Source organism: Theobroma cacao, chromosome 7, assembly GCF_000208745.1.
Source record: "Theobroma cacao cultivar B97-61/B2 chromosome 7, Criollo_cocoa_genome_V2, whole genome shotgun sequence".
Lineage (NCBI taxonomy): Eukaryota > Viridiplantae > Streptophyta > Magnoliopsida > Malvales > Malvaceae > Theobroma > Theobroma cacao.
In genome coordinates, this window is record NC_030856.1 from 16,550,515 (window position 1) to 16,573,205 (window position 22,691).

Consider the following 22,691-nt stretch of genomic DNA (forward strand, 5'->3'; position numbering starts at 1 on the left):
TTGTTCAGTGTAGTACACACATGAACATATTTTTACATTTGAAAATCTAGCCATGCCTTGGCGTTGTCTAAGTCTCACTCTCACGCGGTGGTCTACGTGAAGTCCACTCAAATCTTTACCTCCAGAGACACCCTCCACACGGCTCTCCGATCGAGGTAAGGTATATCTGATTCTGTGCCCCCTCTCTTAGGCTGGTCCACAAAACCTCCTCTCCAGGAATTATGGATTATTTTATCTACCACCTAATTTATAAAATCTTTATCTGCATGACATGGCAATTTATCGCAATCTAGCCTCTCAAGGATGAATACAAAAAAATCAGTTTAGCCATTCATGCTCATATATTGTCATAAGTCATTCAATTTAAAACCATAAATTTACAACACATCAAGTGGTCTCTAATTACTTTATTTTCAAAACCATAATTCAATTTCAAAATAATATATAAAATCATTTTATTTAAACACATTTTACTTATAAAACATAAAGATTTACCATTTAACTCATTTTCCATAAAATCACAAAAACGAATAAAAACTACTTTAGATAATTAAGACGATAGTAAGGTTACTCACAGTATCAGGAGTAGAAATACTCCTAGTCCCGGTCTTTGGTGTAATCTCTTTATCCTTATCAAATAGCTCACCACCTATATATCACACATGACACAAAATTTAATAATTTGTGTCAATTTATCATAAACTATTTCAGGCCCTCTAAATCTAAATGAATGCATGGAATGCTCAGTCAACCGCTTAAATGCGATGTTGACCTAATTCGGCCTATCACCCAATTAAATTACTAACGCGTCCAATTTAATCCCAAGTTACTCCATTTCTTTTCTAATACCTCAACTCACCAAACATTACTCAAATAACATGAATTTCAGCATCAAAACTCTCCCATTTCTTCATAGAAAAATTCGGCCATTATAGTGCACTAACACCGTGATTTTTCCTACTTAATTTTCTCACCATTATTCATCATTTTCTAAGCCATTTCTCTTGAAATAATAACAATCCATCACCCACACATATCAAGGAAGATTCGGCCAATGAAAATTCATGGGGAAAATAGATTCTTTTCTTGTTGTTTTGCTTCTAAATATGCTAAACTAACCTTAATCACTAACATAACTTAAAATCAAACAATTCCAACATCATTTCTCTCACCATACCCATTCGGCCTACCACTTATTCACTTTGAAATCATGCTTCTCAACCATAGAAATAAGAAAATAAAGCATGAGTATTGTAAATCTCAAGTAAAAATAAAGAATTTTCACTTTACCTTGCTTAATTCCTTGGATTTTCACACTTTCTCTTGAATTTTTCCTGGCTGGGGTTTGTTTTCCTTATTTTCTTTCTTCCCTCTCTTGTTTTCTTGCCTGGTCGACCCTTATGGTGAGAATGGGCTGATTCTATGCTTATTTTTATAGCTTAATAATAAGATAATAAAGCTTGACATGTGGCACTTTGTGATTGCTCCACACTTTAAATATTTGTCTTTTAATTCTTTAATTCTCCACCACACATTTTCTCATATTTATCCATTTCTATGATGAATAAAATTCCTTGGTCTTGACAAGTGTCGGGGGTGAAAATTTACCGATTTGCCCCCAGGTGGCAAAATTACCATTTTGCCTCTACATAGTGAAAATTTTGATTTGACTCCGAATTGATTCTTGAACTCCGAATCACCATTTCAAGTAATTCGTGAATTGTAAAATTTTGAATTTCACCTTAAAATCCCTATTTGACCTAGTTCGAGGCTTATATCAACTTTATTGTACCTCTAGGTACAGTATCGACTTTTTTTCGATTTTTTGGGGCTCTCCTAGTATGTAAACATGCTATCCATCACATGTATATCATGAAAAGTATTTTATAAGGTCAGGCTTTATACAAAATTTTAGGTAAAATGACCAAAATATCCCTATGTAGTAGAAATTACTTTTTTATCGTTTTGATTTGAAAATAGTATATATTTTTTTAAAACATGATATTTAGTAACTATTACTCACAGGGGAGATTTAAAACTAATGCAAGAGCCTTGCAAGGTTTCGGTTGACATTTTGGGTAATGAATGTCTATCAAGACATCGCGGCGGATGTCACGGGCTTGAAGGGAGTACCGAGTCGTGACAATTTCTATTTCCTTCATTTATTTCACCATCATTAACATCATTCATTTATTCCTTAGGCCTACTTAAGCCTTAATAATACTAGAAAAATCAACTTCTAGGAGCCTACCATGAGAAATGATGAAATTACCCTTAGTCTGCGTTATCGTGTTTACTCCTAGTTACGTGTTTATGGAGGTTGAAGTTTCACAAGTTCACTCCAAATCACCTTTTTAACTCTGTAATTAACCTCAATTGGCATCCGTAAACTTTATTAGACCATTTCAAAGTACGGGGTACTACAGTCTCCCCCACTTAAAATGCATTCATCCTCGAATTCAAATCAACATAATGTGAATAGTTAAAGTTCTAAAATTCTACCACATCACTTTTGTCTAGCATTCTTAACATAAGATCTTGGTTTAAGCATTTTATCGACTTCCAATCTTTATAGAAAATTCGACAATATCATAATACATTTAATCATGGGTGCTACTCTTGTTAGATTGAAACAATATCATTCTTCATCTTATGAAGAGAATTCAAATATGTTATTAATTCTGGTCACACCTCCATCAAATCATCTTTAAATCATTAATTATGCATCTTTACTTAACCATCCACAACTCCTCTACCTTGATCTTTTATCAAACCTTCCCACATTCAAGCATTTCATAATACGTAAAGGTCAAAACACGCTTTATTTATTTCAGATATATTTAACATCATGGATGATTCAAATCTAGTAACCACTAGTAACCATATCCCCATAAACAAACTCCAATACTTTCATGATCGAGTGCTCACTAGATAAATCTCAACTTATACCACTAGGCATTTCAATAAACCATGACATCCCATATACCTCCTTATGATCTTAACCAATCTCTTTAATTAATAACTCAACCTATTAAGGTTAAAGTTGCTCAAAATTTTCCTTTAAAGTTCCTTTCCTAGTCTCGTCTTAATTACTAATCATCTCTATATTTCCAATGTCATGGGTAATTTGTCTGTCATCAACCACATACAACATATCTAACTTGAAATTCCTCAAATTTACTCCAAATGTCTCATGGCCTCATTAGTTTATCAATCTGAGGATGAAATTAGACATTGATCTATCCTTGAGTGCAGTTTAAAATGAAGGAATCATTTACTAAGATCTTTTCGAAATTAACTTCTTTCAGCCCTTTTTACCTTAGAAAATTAAATCCATCATCCTTCATTCTAAATCATGGGCTTCATGCCAATCAAGGCAGATTTTACACTTTTACTTACACGAATTCAAATGCACACCTTCACGCATAAGCCATAAACTTTTCCCCAAATCTTTATATATCAAAACTATATATTGGATCTATACCAAAATCGATACATCATTTTCCATTTCTCCTTAGGATGTTAGATTCATGTCATACTTCTCTATTTGTGTACTTCATAATAGCCTAACAATTTCTAGCTCACAGTTAAGCTAGTTCGTAAGCCAAGCCCCTCTGGCTATATCAAAACACCAAGTTTGATCACGATATAATAGAATTTGATGAACTTATTCCAAAAGCATAAACACTTACTTTTAAGTTAACAATATCATAATCAACTTGTTTACTGCCAAAATCAGCGATAAACTATCTTAATCATTGTCTAGTACTATAACCATTGATAGAGTATCATCATCAAATCAAATTATAACCAACCCGTATGAGCTTTTGTACCAATATGCAACATATGTATCCATACATATATTTTTTTCAAAAATTTTAACTTCGAGTAGCCTTAGGTATATCAAGCTTAATAAGCCATCTATAAAACCAAAATAACCGACAATCAAGTTTAGAATCATTTCTTCTTATAGTTGGTTAGATGATGCTCATCATTTATGGTCAATACACAAAGCTGATTTCAGTATTTCATTCTCATACGAGAGTCAACCACTAATTGGCACCATCCCCGAACACCAGGTGTTTTACAGTTGATTTTCTTAGCCAAAATTCATATTGTAGTATTCCAATCCTAGGTCATGTCTCATTACCAAATCTTTACTCATATATGAGTACTTGAATTCTCAAATCACCACCTCATCATTAAAGTTCTATCCTTATCTATCAATCATAGCTCCCCTGCACATTTACCTATACATTGCTAGGTTACTCATAAGCCACTCATGGCCATCCAAATTCGACCTCTTATAGCAAGTTAAGCTAGTATATTCCTTTATGCTTTTCCATACACTTCCAAAATGCTTAAACACTTCCTTTAACAAAGTTCTATTGAGAACTCAAACAATCAAAGGCTTATCTTTAAAGTCATTCATAACTTTAATAATTTAATGTATGCTTAATTTTTGCTCATTGACCTCAATAGACATTATTCAAAGATCTTCCAAGGTGTCTGTGTTCTTAATCCTAACCATACCATCTAACCTAGTACTCGCATAGATTATTTTCAAGCTTATTATGTTCGTTATAACAACATCCACATTTCTCCCATCATTTATCTTACTTTCTCTTCACTCTTTCTTTAGCCTTTAACAAGGTTTAATCTCTTGTCTCCCTTATTTCTTAGGGTTTGACTTTAGTCAGCATAATGTTTATCTTAATATTTCACATGGTAATTTATATCAAAAACTCTCCAACTTCTCATTTACCTACATGACCATATATAAGGCCATAAAGAAACTTCCCAATTCATACATATAAATACCTTTCAAAACCTTAAAACTTCGATTAACAAAGCTCATCATCAAGTCTAATGACCTTAATTCAATTTGTAAGTTCAACTTCACGCCTTGCACATCTTATTCATACGTCCTAAACATGAGGTGTTCCCAATGCTATGACACTGTTGCTACTGAAGTTTACTTAATCAATGCTATTTGTCTACATTTAAGGTGTCTACATTTAAGGTTACTACATTAATCATCCTCAACCGTTTGGTGTTCTTGTAGGCTTACGTTGCAATTTCCATAACCATTCATATAATAGACCAAGCCAATATTTTCGATTTCATCTCATTCTTTAACACTTGTCAACCATCAATAAATCCCACCTTAAAACATTGTTTTCATATTGTATAATGACTTCACCATATACGGATAACACCACACACATCATTATTCACTGTTTCTAGTGTTCCACAATTCCTTGGTATTCATAACTAATTGTCTTTTTTACTTTATGACTCAAATAGTTTAACCACTTCAACTTAATGTCATCTTGAATTTTGTCTATCTTGATCATTCTACTTAGGTTCACATTATTACTTCGAAATTCTAAAATTTATTCTTCCCCCATTTCCATAGTTGTTTCCAGTAATGTATATTATGTCAATTAGTGTCTTATAGTACCATCTATGCAACCTATCAAGCACATTGTGTTCAAATGTCAAATCGCTAAGAATAATTCTTTATTCCCACCAATGACTTGAGTAACTCCACATATACATATATATACATCCATTTAAATGTCAACATCCCTTACCACGTGTAAGAACCCCTTCTTACTTTCCTCAATTTCGACATATCTAGTCCTCATTTCACCCTTTGTGGTATGCCTAGATTATCCTTTAGGCATAGTTCACTACTAGCATTCATATACCTTTACCATAATGTTTGGCACAAATTTGATTCAACAATGATCTCCAAATTTACTCTTAGATACACATATACCAAATTGTACACCACTTAGTGTTGAGATCTTGACTCTACTCATCAATTCTCAACCAATTACATCTATAGGATAGACAATTCACTAAATTTTTACGTCTTGCCTTTGCGATCATAAAAATCAGAATTTCCTAAACTTAGGATGTAGAAGGTCCCTTTTTGAGCTTATCCATCAATCCACATTTCCTAAGTCCCATACTTTGAAGAAGTCACATTCAAGGCTAATCATTTTCATTATAGTTTGCATACTTAATCCAAATAGACTTCTAAATCAATCTTTAGAGCAATTTGTGTATCAAGCTCAAATATAGGACTCCACATGGCATTTAGACTAAAATCAACATTTCTAAGTCATTTAACTTCAAGCTACCAAATCCACAGCTAACCCTATAATCCTTTGACCTCACGCTAAACATAGCAAAATTCAAGCTCATCTCTAAAGCAGTTTGGTTTACTAGCCTTTTTCTTGATGACCAGACCTCATTTACAACAACCACTAGTCATTCCAGTCAAAGTACGCCTCTTTTTACCATTATCACACGTGCTCCTCTTTATTGACCTCAAATACAATTCATAGTCATCAAATTTTCTTCCCATTGACAATCTTGGGCTCAAATTTTAACTCCACCAAATGAACAAGTTATCACGGACCTATTAATCTAACTCCACTTTCTTCCATCTTTAATCAGAGGGATATACCATCACATTAATCTTTTATTAGGAGCGTTTACTTAAAATCATCCAACAACAGCCCGTGTCTCGGGTGACATCTCAAACTCGGACGATGGCACTACTTATGACCTTTTATATGAGGTTAGCAAAAGGGTAGGTTACTAAGAATAGGAGTTTATATAGCCTCATGTCTATGACTTGTGCTGCAGTCACAAGCCATAAACAAGACTCTACATTAACTTTGACAACTCCGCTGACTGACACGAGAATCCTTAGGACTCAACTAAACCTAGAGCTCTGATACCACCTTTGACACAGTCTAATTTTTAGGCCATGACCTGCACAAGGGCCCAATAGGCTCAGCCCACTAAGCCCAAGCAAGCCTCTTTATAGAATCTTATACATTAATCCATACTCATTTAAAATTCAAAATCTATAGCATTCAAATATAGTTTCTTTGAAAACAATTCATAAACCCTAACTATGCATTCAGAATGGCATCATCAACCATAATACACATATATAGCTTGACCAATGAATCTTAGTATTTCACCTCAAGTATTCATATACACATAATTAGGCCTTGACCGTCAGCGGAGTGACTCTGGTCACGGTTGCTAACATTTAATGTCATGGTAAACCTACCGAGCAATGGATAGGGAGGAGTATCTTGTCTTAGGATCCAATCACCTTTAACTCAAGAAACCGAAAACATGAATTTTAAAAACGTGAGTACAAACTCAGTGAGTGAACATAGGAAGGGAACAAGCAATGACTTGGAATGGTTTAGAAATCATAATGCACTTATTTGAAAACAATGCCATTTAGTTCAAGTTTTTATTAAAATCCCTCCACTAAACCCTTGGTTGTAAAATCATTTAATGATGAAGGAACCGTATTTAGCATGAAATTGGAAAGAAAGGAAATTTCCAGCAATTATCCAAGTAAGGCAGTATAAACATAAAGTTTCTCGTTACAATAAAATCAATTTGCAAATAATGGCAAATTTTCAAGATTCATCATGTGCATCTCACCCAGCTCATGTGCATCCCACCACATTGTGCACATAGCCAGACATCCCATCTCAGCCAACTCATGTGCATCCCACCACATCGTGCACATAGTCAGACATCTCATCTCACCCAGCTCATGTGCATCCCACCACATCGTGCACATAGTTGGACATCCCATCTCACCCAGCTCATGTGCACCCCACCACATCATCCACATAGCCAGATAGTATCACCATCCATCTCCCTCACCACCTTCATCACCGACAAGTGCACACTCACCCTGCACATGCACGGTTGCATTTGTCACACAATGGTACCATTTATGACATTGTATATATATATATATATTAACATTATACAAAAACATATGGATTCATCCTTGTACACATTTCACATTTCACAACATCAAACATTTTATCAAGGGCTTGTTCCCAGGAAATTTTAAAGCAAAAACCAATAAAATTCCCAAATGATTCATTGAAACACGTAAACATTTGCCCAAAACATTTTGAATTGTAAGTTCACTCACCTAAGAAAACTAGCACCAACAAGGTCCTAATCCAAGTAGTCTCGAATTACCATTAAAACCTATATTTATCAACAAACCATAACAACCTCAATTAAGTCATAAATTAAATCTAATAGTTCTAATGAATTTACATTCGGCAATCTACCCTCTAACCTAACATTTAACCTAAGTTTCTAGTCTAATTCACAAACCCATTTGCCAACTACTCCAATTTAATTTCGTTACCTAGATGAGCTTGGAGGCATGAAGATCAACAAAAAACCTAATCTTCACAAGAAAAATAATTTGAAGAAATTAGGGAATAAATCTGAAAATATAACCATAAATTCAAAATTTTCAAAAGTTGGAAATATATATCTTTCAACCTTGAAAATCAAGATTTGAAGCCAAAAATCCAAGTGTTGTTGAAAGTGAAGTAGAAATAGAAAATATAAGAAACAAGGAGAGATTTTTCTTTCTCTCTCCTAGGGTTTAGATGTGCTAGAAATTGGGGTTAAAAGCTGCAAATTCAGTGCCTAAGAAGTTAGGAGAAGGAAGGATTAGGAAAAGAAAAGAAATAAAAAGAAAACAAGGAAAAAATCCCATGAAAAAATTGATTTTGATGGAGGTGGAATGAAAATGGCATTGGATGGGTGAGGAAGAAGAAAAAGTTGTTGGAAGCTTGAAGAATCTGCTGGAGATTTGAAGACGTTGCTAGAAACTTAGATATTTATGCCTTATGTTTATCCATATTCTCACATAATTACCAAAATGCCCTTAACAAGGTCATTTTGTCTTCTTCCTATCCTTTGTGCAATCTTTTTACTCTTTTGACACTGAGACAAAATCCATAATAGTCTAGAAATACTTGGGTTCATGAAAACATAAAAATTTTAACCCAAGATGTAAAATGAACATTTTGCCCCTACTGTGGAAATTATCGTTATTTCTATTTCCTTCATATATTTCACCATCATTAACATCTTTCATTTATTCCTTAGGCCTACTCAGGCCTTAATAATACTAGAAAAATCAATTTCTAGGAGCCCACCACGAGAAATGACGAAATTACCCCTAGTCTGCATTATCGCTTCTACTCTTAGTTATGTGTTTATGGAGGTTGAGGTTTCACAGGTTCGCTCCAAATCACCTTTTTAACTAGGTAATTAACCTTAATTGGCATTCGTAAGCTTTATTAGCCACCATATCAAAGTACAGAGTACTACAAAGCCAAACATCTATGGTTCTACAAAACAACTGCATCTTACATGTGTGAGTTATAAATAACTCCATGAGTAGATATGGGGAGGGGGAACAAGCTAAATTGGAGAGTATTTGTCAAAGATACTCTTAAAACAAATGCAAGTAATCCATAGCGAAGCCCAAACTTCAAACAAATATCAAGATCCAATTCCATAATATCAATATTATTTCAAACAGATAATGGAGCACTAGGTAGCATGGACAACTAAATTGAAGTGTGTTGTAACACCAAAGTGGTTGGATACATGATAGACATAAAAGCTGGTAAGATCATTTCAACTACCATAAAACAAAATTAAAATGGTAGGACCATGTCAATTACCAAATCAAAGATAAGCATTGTGCACAATGGCCAGTGTCTACAATCACTAGTTGTAGGTCCATAACTCAAGTAGGCTCCACTGACACATTTTTATGTTACGTTTCTAAACATCCAAATATTAATTTACAAATAAATAGATAAATCCAGTCACCACCCAACAACAAAGGGTTCAAATAAAATGAATGCAAGTGTACAAAGTTCATTTCCAAGCAAAGTATATTCTCAATCATTAACTAGTCATAGACAAACATAGATTTTCTTCAAGGAATCAAACATTTGAAGGGCTTGTTCCACATGCTCAAAATTAAATACTTAATAAAAAATTTCATATTACATATAGATTTCTTAAAATAATCTTGAAACCATTATTCACATCACAACATTCGTCAAAATACATTTTAATGCGATGTTGTAGAATAGGCATGGTTAATTACATTAAAATAATTAAAAACGCTGCATCTACCCACTTCTTGAAGCATGCCCTTCCCTTGTGGTGCCTTTCGTCAAAAACTTAGCTTCTTCCAAAAACTCAAATTACTCCAATAACATCTAGAAATGAGGTTTAATCATCAACATTCTCAAAAATCCATAAAGATTTCATGGTAGAAAATTTACCCGTACCTAACTCTACTTAATCTTCATTTATACTCGATGATTTCCATCAATCTTTCATCCAAATCTCATACCCAACAAATAAGCAACTTATTTCACCTATTTTTTCCTCCTTGGTGAGCTTCTAACAGAGAGATCTATCCAAATCTTGAAAACGTAGAAAATTTTCTAACTTTAGAAAGAAACAAAAATCATCAAAATCAAGTTTTTGGAAATGAAAATCCTTACCTCTAGCACTTACAATCCAAGATTTGTTGATGGAGTTTGAAGTTTTTGAAAGGTATCAAATTTGAGAAAAAATGGGCTAGACAACAAAAGAATAAGAGAAAAAAGAAGAAAGCTTTGGTTTTAAGGGTTTTAAGCCCATTTTTACATGACTAGGCAGCCTAGGATTGACTATGGGGAGTCTATAGTTGATCTTGGACTAGTAGGTTTGGTGTTTTACCCATTTCTCTTCTCAAAATCAACTACAGAGGGTTTATAATTGGTCCTAGATCAGATATCCATTTTCTACTCTATTTTCCTTTATAGGATTAACTATACAGGGTCCATAGTCGATCTTGGACCAAAAAGGTAGCATTGCCTCCATTTGTCCTCTATAAGATCAACTATAGAGGGCCTATAGTCAATTTTGGGGCAGCACACTTGACTTCTCCCACTTTTTACTTCACAAGATCGACTCTCGACGCACTAGGATGGACAACTAAGGTCCAGATTTGTGAAAGTTGTTCCTTTTAAGGCCAAATCTCATTCTAAATCTCTCCCATAACCTTCATGACTTTTAATCATGAATTTTCTAGGATAAAATTGAGGTTTTTAAGTTAACAAAACAATTTCCTAATCTCACCAAGTTAATTGTCCAATTTATGCAAGCAATGAATATTACGGGTTTCATGTATTCCTAATTTGGCTACATACAGCAATTGGCGTATGTTTACCTGAATCCCAAATTAGATCACCTATGTAACGTGAACATACACTATTCAAATCTTAGTCAAATCTAAAATCTCTTTGTTGAGTCTCAATTCGATTCCCAAATCAATTAATTGTTAATTAGGCAATTCAACGCATTAAGAGCATATTTGAATAAGCAAAACTATACCCATTCATGATCAATAAAAGAGAAACTAATATTCAAACTACATGTTGAAATCCACCATAATCCTAGAAAAACAAATTAGTTCATGATATATAAATAAAACACTATCCAAAGAAATTTAGCCATGAATTGAAGTCAAAGAAAATAAGAATAACATAAAATAGAGAAAGAAACTAACGTTGAAGCTTTGTGATCTCGAATCTCTCTCAATTCCTTTTGTTCTCTTGCTTGACTCTTAGCTCAAAATCTCCAAAAAAATTACTACCGTTCTCTCCCTAAAATTCTCTGGAAAAGTCCCTTTACTAAGCACAAGTTAACCTAATTCGAAAAATTCTCATCAGCCAATTTATTTTTGAAAAGAGGCATCCAACGCCCCAACTCTCAAAATGAGAACAGCGACCCTTAAGTATTTTGACTTAAAAATTTGCCTCATATGCCTTTTAGTGTCGTTCTCTCAAAATGAGAGCCATGGCCCTCAAGTGTTTTGACTTGTGTTGCTTTACTAGTGCAGTACTATCTTTTCGACACAAATTTTGACCACCTTCCACATTGAACTGGGCAAAATGATAAGTAGCAAAGTTGTAGCCCTTCCTCTTAGCTTTCTAGATGTCTATGAATCATCTTATTTAGAATTTTGTAGAGAGGGTTGTGGTAAAAAGACCACCGCCTGCTGAACAAATTCTTCACCTAACCATCTTGCACATTTCACTTCCATGAAGCTCTTTATAGTGGATAACCTTTAAAATAGAGACTAAATCAGTAATTTCTCAAATTAAGATTTTTCATATGAAAATGGACTCAAATTATTCAAATAAATAAAATAAAATAAAAAATTCAAATGCGTTAAACTAAAGAAAGAAAAACATATAAAAACTACCTAAAATTAATTGAAAACACAAGAACTTAGCTATTTTCTATAATCAAAATGTGACAAAATTACTCTATATCATAGAGTTATCACACCACAAAACATAATATTTTGCTAGTCTTCACGCAAAAAACTAAGAAAACAAAATAACATAATTGAAAAAATCAAACTAACAACTACTCCATTTATTTCTTAACAACTCAAACTAACAACTACTCCATTTATTTCTTAACATGTTTCTTTTACTCTTTGAAAATAACTTCAACAGCCAAAGCTCGCATGTGACAAATTAAACGTTCCAAAACCCTCTAATCTTGATGGTGCCTCAAGAATGAAGAGAATGTGAGAAAATGTAGAGAATGAGAGAAAGTGTTTTGGTTTTATTAACTTACAAAACATCTCACGTTCACTCTTGGTTGCGTGAAAAAAAAAAAACTAGAATACCTATTTAGTATTTATAAAGGCATTCGAGATATATAGATAGGATATATATTTTAAATTTAAATGTAATTAATTCTTATTTAAATTAAAAAAAATAAATTTAAATGCAATAGATTATTACATAGATAATCTTTATTTAAATTTAAACAAGTTAAATTTAATTTATATCCTATCTCAAATGTTTTTCAATTATTCAATTAAGAAATATCATAACAATATCCAACATTTATTAATGAAACATTTGCTAATTATTCACAAATAATTAAAATAATTCCATGTCATGTAAACACACAACGTTTAAATGTAACAGTGTGCAAAGTATTGAAAACAGAAGCACCTAGAGAACTAACTGCACATTTGGTTCACATAATAGATAGGAATGAAACAGAATAGCTATTCTGTGGGAATAAAATAAGGTGAAAATAGAATAGAATAGTTATTATTTAATTTGGTATGATGAATGGAATAGAGTAGGAATACTTATTATGACTTATTATAATATTTGATTGGTAAAAATAACTTTGGAATAAGAAAATAATTGAAGATAAAAAGAAAAAATACCCTTTGTTATTTATATTATTATTTATTTTTATTTTATTTCTAATTTAATAATTACTATTATAAAATATTAACAAATTATTTATAATTTAAATGTTATTATGATTATTTATTTTTATTTTGTATTATTTTTAAATATTAATATTTTGTAATTTATTTAAAATATTAATATTTTCATAATTTAAATATTAATATTTTATTTATAATTTAATCATTAAAATTTTAAAATATTAATATTTTATTTATAAATTAACTATAACTATGATTAAAATATTAATACTTTTAATTAATTTTTAAACATAAAATATTTTTTAATATATAATTGAAAACTTCATTTCTTTATTCTAATAAGATTTATTTTCATCAAAAACAAAAATACTCTTTATATAATTTAGTAAAATTTATAAAAGATAAAATTAAGCAAAAATTTTCTTTTTTATTTATTTAATTTTTATTTTTAATAAAATTAAATTTTAATAATTTATTATTATGTATTAGTATAATTTTTTTATTTTTTATTTTTTTAATTTATATTTTCACTTAAAATTTTTCAAATTAATATTTTAAAATATTAATGTTTTATTTATAATTTAAATATTATTAGAGTTCAAATTTTAAAATATTAATATTTTTAATTTTTTAATGTAAAACATTAATTTTATAAGTTTAGGTTTGTAATTTTTCAAAGAAGGTAAGGACATTTTAGTCCAAAATATTTTGAATTCTATTCCCGTGGGCATGGAGCAGCTAATACCATGAGAAGAGGTGGTATTAGCTATTCCAAAGTTTATGCTAATTTTGAGAAATAGCCATTTAAAAGGAATGGCTATTCCTTCCTCCATAAACATACCAAACATAAGGAGAAAATTTTTGGGAGACCTAACCAAACATGCTATAACAATTGGACAACATCATTGAAGTGAAACAAGTAATTAAAAGCAATCTTTATGAAAGAAAGCTTTCTTATTAATATTTATACTTTATTAAAATAAGAAAGATACTAAATGAGAGTTGTTAAACTGAAATACATGTGAAGTTTTGTCTCAAACGTGAAAGGAACATCATAGTTATCACTTTTGCTGAAGTATGTAGAAATTATTAATTTGAAGTCACAGATGATGCGAAATGGGAACAAAGCACAAATCTTCTTTTATTTGCAATGAAGCACCAAAGAGCTCAATCATGTCTAAATCTTCAGGCTTCTTTCCATTGGAAAGCTTTCAATCAAAATAGTAGAGCAATTTTGCAAGTAAAAGCTCTACACTGGCAATACCATACGACATACCAAGACACATCCTCCGTCCAGCACCGAATGGAATAAATTCAAATTGTTAGATAGTTTGTTAATGTTGGGAAAAGTTTTGACTAAAGAATTATAAATATAATTATTAAAATATAACTTTTGAAAGGTTGTTAGATATTATTAAATAGTTGTATTAAGAAAGGAAACAACTATTTGAAGAGTTATATTATGAAAAGAAACAAGTCCTTTCATCCTATTTGAAGAGTCATATTATGAAAGGCAGGTCTTTTCATTAAAAGATGTATACATTGGCTTATTATATAAACAACGTTCTTACACAGCCAATTTCACAATTCTGATAAATGTGTTAAGGATTTTGTTGTCTCTGGGAGATTGAAAAGATACCTTGAGGAAAGTGTTAATTCACGCCCTTAAAGTCATACTCTTCATTCTTCTAAAATGTTCTCTTTCTTTTTCTCAAATTTTCTAACAATCTTAAGGTATTTTTTCAAACTTTTCACAGTTATTTCATAATGGAAACTGGGTTGGATTAAAGTGTGAACATTCACTTCCAAAATCAGGAAATGATCAAACTCGATAGGTTCGATGGAACAAATTTCACTAAATGGAGGGATAAGATAGTATTCCTATTAACCACATTGAAAATTTATTATGTTATTGTGACTGATCAATCATCAAAGCCAAAAGAAATCACATCAACAAAAACAACATCTTCTGCAAACATCGCTGCAACAACTGCTGTTACTGCAACCACTATTGATGTTAAAATGGAGAAACGAAAACATGATGAATTTATATTGCTTGGATTTGACCTCATGCTCAAACATAAAAATAATCAATAATTAAAATAGTAACGCATCGAAAAAATAAAATAAAATTTAATCAAAGAAACAGTCAATTTCTACAAGATCAATGTTTGTATTTTTCATGTAACTTTTAAATTAACAATGAACACTCATAAGTTTAAGAGTTACATACCTTGCTCTAGATATCATAATCAAGAGCCAATTAAATCTAATTCCTTGCTTCTTCACCTTTAGGATTTGTCAAATCTTTAGCCACCCAAGTGTTTGGCCTCTAACAGTAATCCACATAGTGACTGAATAAGACCTTCTTAAATGTAGGATTTTTACTTGTGCTAGCAAGCATTGTTTCTAAAACAAAAAGACTAAAAATTCTTGATGAATCTTATTTTCGTCACACAAAGAAAACTATTTTTCTTTTCTTATTTTATGAAACAGCTAAGAAGTGTTTTTTTTTTTTTTTGAGGCTTCTAGTTCTAGTTTGCTAATATAATATATTTATATAGCCAAATTAATTTGTAACCCTAAATACAACAGTTGTATTTTAATTTAATTAAGTCTCTGAAAACTTAATTATTTTTTCATTTTATTTTGGTCTATTTCAATTAAGTCCAACTTAATTAATTATCCTTATTTAATCTCAATCATGTCACTTAATGTGTGTAAACCATTAGGTTTCTAACATGTTGGCAATAAATATAAATCATAATCAAATATCAATTTGATAATTAATTTATATTTATAGATCATGAGCGGCATCTAGTAATACATCATGACCACCCAAATGTTAGAGAGTCAATTAAAGAATTTGGCAAAACCCTTCAGTGATAAGCCTATTAGTGCAATACGGTCCTTTCATCAAATATCCCGGACATGTCATTGAGCATGGCTCAGTGTCTACTTATAACATTCCATATTAGTTCTCATAATTCATGACTAACTTTATGAATTTAGAAAACTAACTTTCCTCAAATTGATCATGATTTGGCCAAAGACTTTATACAAGTTAATCAAGAATTGAGAACAAGTGAGATACATCCCCTCATATCACTTGGGGTGATAAATCCTCTCTTGACCACTCATTCACCTTTTGCATGCTTCATGGCATACACAAAAGCACCCTGTTTAGGCATCTGGTTTCTTCCAAACCCGTAGGGGTAAAATCAAAGTATGTCACTCCCCATACAAGATGACCTGGTGTCTCAGTCCAAGGACTAATTGCATGACTATCACATGAGAATATTTTCCATAGACACTTGAGTGAAATACCAAATGGAGTTCTCATAGCGGTCATGTTTAGTGAACTTGTTTTTTAACAAGCACCTACACGTTATCCTCAAGTATCCCATATATTTCAATATATGAGATTGATTGCTTACTTCCCAAGTAAGGAGGCTTAACATGTACTAGTCTTTGAGCATTGTCAATGCCCTGTCTTAACAATACAATGATTAAGAACAATTTTAGGAACATGGCTTTGATGCATAGTGATCTCATAATTGCAACAACTTTACAATTCTCTTGCAAGGTCTTTATGTTCCATGGGTTTCATCCAATTAGTACTTAATAACTCCTTATTATTGCACTAACATGAAGGAAAACTTCTATCACATATAATTATACGATTAAATATGCATTAAATGATAATATATATATATATATATATATATATATATATATATATATATATCTTGACCAATCCAATTGGCTTAAGGGCATATACCAACACATAGAGCAAATTATGAGAAAAAACCAACTTGATAAGTCCATTTCAAAAATAACCTTCANATATATATATATATATATATATATATATATATATATATATATATATATATATATATATATATATATATATATCTTGACCAATCCAATTGGCTCAAGGGCATATACCAACATATATACCATGGATACATTTTCAATTCTCTCACTGATCAATTGTATGATCTCTATAGACATAAAACTTCAGCAAAGGAAATTTGGATCGCACTTAAGGAAACGTATAAAAAAAAGAAACAAGGTATAAATAAATTTCTTACATTGAGATGCTTTGAGTTTACCATGACGGATACCAAAGCAATTACAGATCAAGTACATGAGTTAGAATTCTTGCCTCTAAATTAAATGAATTGGAAATCAAAATTCCTAACTCACTTCAAGTGGGAGCAATTCTGTCCAAACTTCCACCTTCTTGGAATGGATATAAAAAGAAAATTTGCACTCTCCTAAAAGTTTTACTATTGAAGAATTTCAAGCTCGTTTGCATATTGAGGCAGAAAATCATGCTAAAGATGCACTCATTCTCGAATCAAATATAAATCTCATTAGTGAAAAAGAAAAAGGTTCTAAAAAATTAAAAAGAAATAAAATCCATAAAATAGACTTCTAGAAATCCAAGAAATATAAAAGTGATAAATGTGTTATCATTGTGGAAAGAAAGGACATTTTAACAAAAAGTACAAGTTCAAAAATTATGGAAATTTAGAAAACAAGATTGCTGCTTCTAGTTATGGAAACAAGGTAACCCTCGTTGAATGTGATGTCAAGGAGCTTCTTGCAATGGTGACTGAAATACATATTGGAATGGTTACCGAAGTAAATATAGCTACTACAACAAAACTATCACCACTCGGAACTCCCTATCGGGCCTGTGACAACCGCCACGAAGCCTTAACAGACATTTTTCACCCCGAATGCCAATCGAAACCTCGCAAGGCTCTCGTATCAGCTTCCGCATCTCCCCGGTGAGCGATAGTTATTAAATCTCGCTTTTCAAGAAAATCATAAGTCGTTTCCAAATATAATATTATTTTCTGGCTCACAGGGGTATTTTCATCATTTTTCTTCAAATATATCGAAACTCGCCAAAAAACATGGTGTAAAAGCTAAATATGTTCATACATACTTTAAATCAAATAACTAAAGTATAAAATTACTTTTACAATGACACGTGGGTCCCCAACTAACCAATAAGATGCGAGTCTGTGAACCTACAATTTTGTCGATGCAAGGCTAACTGAAGTCCTTGATGCAATCGGCTATCCCGAGCCTGAAATGTGGGGAATTGAGGGTGGTGAGATTATAAAATCTCAGTGAGTAAACAAACACCATTTAAACTATCTAAAGGCGAGTAAATGGAGACGAATTAAAATATTCTTTTTCGATATATGTTTCATAGCATGAATATTCAGTTTACTCAATTAATCAACATGGTTTATATATCTAACAAAACTTGGCTCCTGCCAAAATCATTCTCGTGGGTACCTTCGTCAAGGTATCCCACTGAGACCGCCAAGGTTGCTAAAAATTCATATTTCACATAAAACACATTTTTCATTGAACATCACAGCCGTTCCTTGGCGTTGGCTGAGTCTCACTCTCACGCGGCAGTCCACGTGAAGTGCACTCGAAAAGCTCACCTCATGAGATACCCTACGCGCCTCTACGATCGATGTGAGAATATAATGGAGTTTACCGTGCCCCTCTAATAGGCTGGTCCACGGAATCCCCCACCACTGCAGTGACTATGGATTATTTTATCTACCACCTGATTTATAAAATCTTTTTCTGTATGACATGGCAATTTATCGCAACCTAGCCTCTTAAGGCTGAATACATAGTACAAGTAATTCTAACACCAAAATCAGTGTAGCCATTCATGCTCATTTATTGTCATAAGCCATTCAATTTAAAACCATAAATTTACAACACAAGCAGGCAGTCTCCAATTACTCTATTTTCAAAACAAGTATTCAATTTTCCAGAAAATTTATAAAATCACAATTTCTCTTAAAACATAGCAATTTACCATTTAAACTCATTTTCTATAAAATCACACAATTGTATAAAACTTCTCTAGATAATTAAGACGATAATAAGTTTACTCACAGTTTCCGAAAACTAAATTCGGGTACTCCAACTATTACTCCTCGGGTGCAATTTTTTTGCCCTTGCTAAAGGATTGGCCACCTTGACAAATTGCACAATTAAGAGGTTTCTACTTTGGTATTAAACCAAAATAAACTAATTTATACTACTAATGCATGATATGAAGTGCAAAATGTCTAAATTTTGCCTAAACGTGATGTTAGCCTATTTCGGTCTTTTACTCGAAAAATCGATATACGCGTCCGTTTAAGCTCCAAATTAATTTTTCTCAGTTTCTATACCTCAATTGCACCCAAATTGACTTAATGTCCCTCAGTGTGGTGCAAATTATCAGTCTCGGTAGCAAATTATAAAAATACCCCTAGTGGGTAAAAATTCGTATTTTTGCTACGAAAATTCCCATTATTTTTCTAGGCTCATAATTCATCATTATTCATCATAATTCCTCAAATAAACATCAAGATCAGCAGCCAATATTCCCCTAGAAAATTCGGCATAATGGGTTTCAATGGGAGAAAATTATTTCTCTAGATTATTTTTGTTATATTTCAATATAACCTAACTAAAGTCACTTAATTCAATTAAAATCAACCAAAACTCAAGCTCAAAACTCATCCCTGGAGGTTTGGCCAGCATGGGTGTCTATACCCACTTTCTAATTTTGCATGGAAATGAGAAAAAAAAGCATGGGTAGTGAAAATCACAAGGAAAATCAATGAAATTTACCTTTTTAATGCTTGATTTCTTGATTTCTCTTGATTTTTCCTAAATTTTTCTGCTAGGGTTCTTATTTCTTTTCCCCCTTTTCTCTCCTGGTTTGGACGGCTTGAAGAAGATGAGAATTCTGGAAATTTTGACCTTTTTAAAGGCTAAAATAATATAATATTATTTTATTTTTTTTGTTTTATTAATTCCTTAAATTCTAGCCATCCATTTGTTTCCAAATTTTCACCATACACTTGTCCCACATATCCATGGCTTCGATAAAATTCTCAGACCTATCCAAAGTCTTGGTGGAGTAATTTTTGACATTTACACTTTTACCCCAATAAAAGTCAAAAATTACATTTTTGCCCCAAAAACTGAAAAATTGCCCATAGACATATTTTTCATCCATTATACTCATACCATTCTCCAATTTGTCAAATGTGATCTAAATTCTCTAAAAATCTCAAATTTTGTCTACGGGTGGAATAATTACGATTTTGCCCTTACACTCCAAAAATCACCGAAATTAAACTTTTTCACTGCCAAACCCTCAAATTATACTCCAATACTCAAATCATACTCCAATAAGTTAAATGGGGCCAAAAAAAATCTTTTCTAAAAATTTCCATTTTGCCCTCAAGTGGCAAATGACCATTTTGCCCTTAGATAGTGAAAATTTCGGTTTGACTCCAAATTGATTCTCGAACTCCGAATTACCATTTTGAGTCATCCCTGAACTGCGAAACTCTTAATTTCACCTTAAAATTCCTATTTGAATTAGTTCGAGGCTTAATCGACTTAATGGTACCATTGGGGGCAATATCGTCTTTTTAATGATTTCTCAAAATTCTTAAATATTCAAACATTCTATTGAACATGTAAATGACGTCGTAATTATTTTATAGAATAGTGTTTGACAAAAACATTCAGAATGGTGGTTAGATTCCGCTATTGCTATTCATGTTTGCAATGACAAAAGATAATTCAAGAGTTATGAAGAACTGAAGAGACCAGAAGAAATTCTAATGGGGAGCTATAATCTTGTTAAGGTGCTTGGCAAAGGAACGATTGAGTTAAAATTTACCTCAAGGCAGAAATTAACCTTACTTAACATATTCCATGTTCCTAAAATTAGAAAAAAATCTTGTATCTGCACATTTATTGTGTAAGAATGATTTTAAGATTGTATTACAATCTGATAAGGTTGCAGTATCGAAAAATGCTATATTTGTTGGAAAAGGATATTCTTATGACGGAATGTTCAAACTCAATGTCAATGAAATGAATTATTCTTTTATGTATACTATTGAGCATTCTTCTGATTTATGGCATGCTAGGCTAAGTCATTTAAATTTTCAATCTTTGAAATTTATGTCAAAACATGATTATATTTCATGTCAAATAGATAGTTTTAAAAAATATAAAATTTGTGTTAAGGCAAAAATGATTAAGAAACCTTTTCTAAAAGTTGAAAGAAAATCAGAATTATTAGAACTTATACATTCTGATATTTGTGAACTAAATGGTTCACTAACAAGGTGAGGGAAAAGGTATTTTATAACGTTCATTGATGATTATTCTCACTTCACTCATGTTTTTTTAATGAAAACAAAAGATAAAGCATTTGACAAATTCAAGGAATTTAAAACTATTGTTGAAAATCAATAAAAAAAGAAGATTAAAATTCTTCAAAGTGATAAAGGAGGAGAATATCTTCCAGATTTGTTTTCTCTATTTTGTAAAGAGAATGGAATAATTCATTAAAGAACAGCTTCTTATGCACCCCCAACATAATGGATTAGCCGAAAGGAAAAATAGAACATTAGTAGATATGGTAACTAATATGTTGTTAAATGCAAAGGCTCATTTTAATATTTGGGCAAAAGCGCTTTTGACAGCATGTCATTTAAGTAATAGAGTTCCTTTAAAGAAATTGCTTATGACACCATATGAATTATGGAATAATGGCAAAATACCAAATTTGAATTATTTTAAAGTGTGGGGTTGTATAGCTTATTATAAAGTCATGAATCCTCTTAAAACGAAATTTGGACCTAGAGGCATTCAAAGTATGTTTATTGGTTATACACAAAATTCAAAAGCATATAGATTACTTGATTTAAATTCTAATGTTATAGTTGAATCTATACATGTCAATTTCTTTGAAAATAAATTTGTTTACAATTCTATTAATTTTGGAAAAGAAAAACAAGTTGAAATGGCTCCAATAATTTTTGAAAAAAGAAAAGAAATTAATCAATCTATTGAGCCAAGAAGAAGTCAAAGATTAAGAAAAGAGAAACATTTACATTCTGATTATGTTTCTCCATATTCAATTTATTTTTCTCGTTGAAGGAGATAGAACCAAAATAATAAATAAAACACCACTTCTACTAAGTGTAGATTAAGACCTAAAAACTTTTAGTGAAGCAATGTCTTCAAGAGATGCAACTTTTTGAAAATAAGCTGTAAATGATGAAATGGACTCAATAATATCTAATAATGCATGAGTCTTAGTTGATTTACCTTCAGGTTCTAAATTAGTTGGATGTAAATGGGTGTTTAGAATAAAACATAATATCGATGGTTTTGTACAAACCTTTACAACAAGATTAGTTGCCAAAGGTTTCAAACAAAAAGAAGGCATAGACTATTTTGATACATATGCTCCAGTAGCTAGAATAACATCTGTTAGAACACTTATAGCACTAGCTTCGATCTATAAGTTACATATACATCAAATGGATGTTAAAACAACCTTTTTAAGTAGTGATTTAAAGGAGGAAGTATACATGGAACAACCGGAAAGTTTTATACTTCCTGGACATGAGAAAAAAGTTTGTGAATTGGTTAAATCACTTTATAGGCTAAAGCAAGCTCCTAAACAATG

The 22,691-nt window shown here is 31.6% G+C and overlaps 1 long non-coding RNA gene across 1 annotated transcript; it reads right to left on the minus strand.

Annotated features, from left to right (window-relative positions):
- Positions 221-1,330, minus strand: LOC108662900. The gene is made up of 3 exons (XR_001928758.1): positions 1,291-1,330; positions 576-649; positions 221-262 (listed from the first exon to the last, which is right to left on the minus strand). It is a non-coding gene; the product is annotated as an uncharacterized LOC108662900 (long non-coding RNA).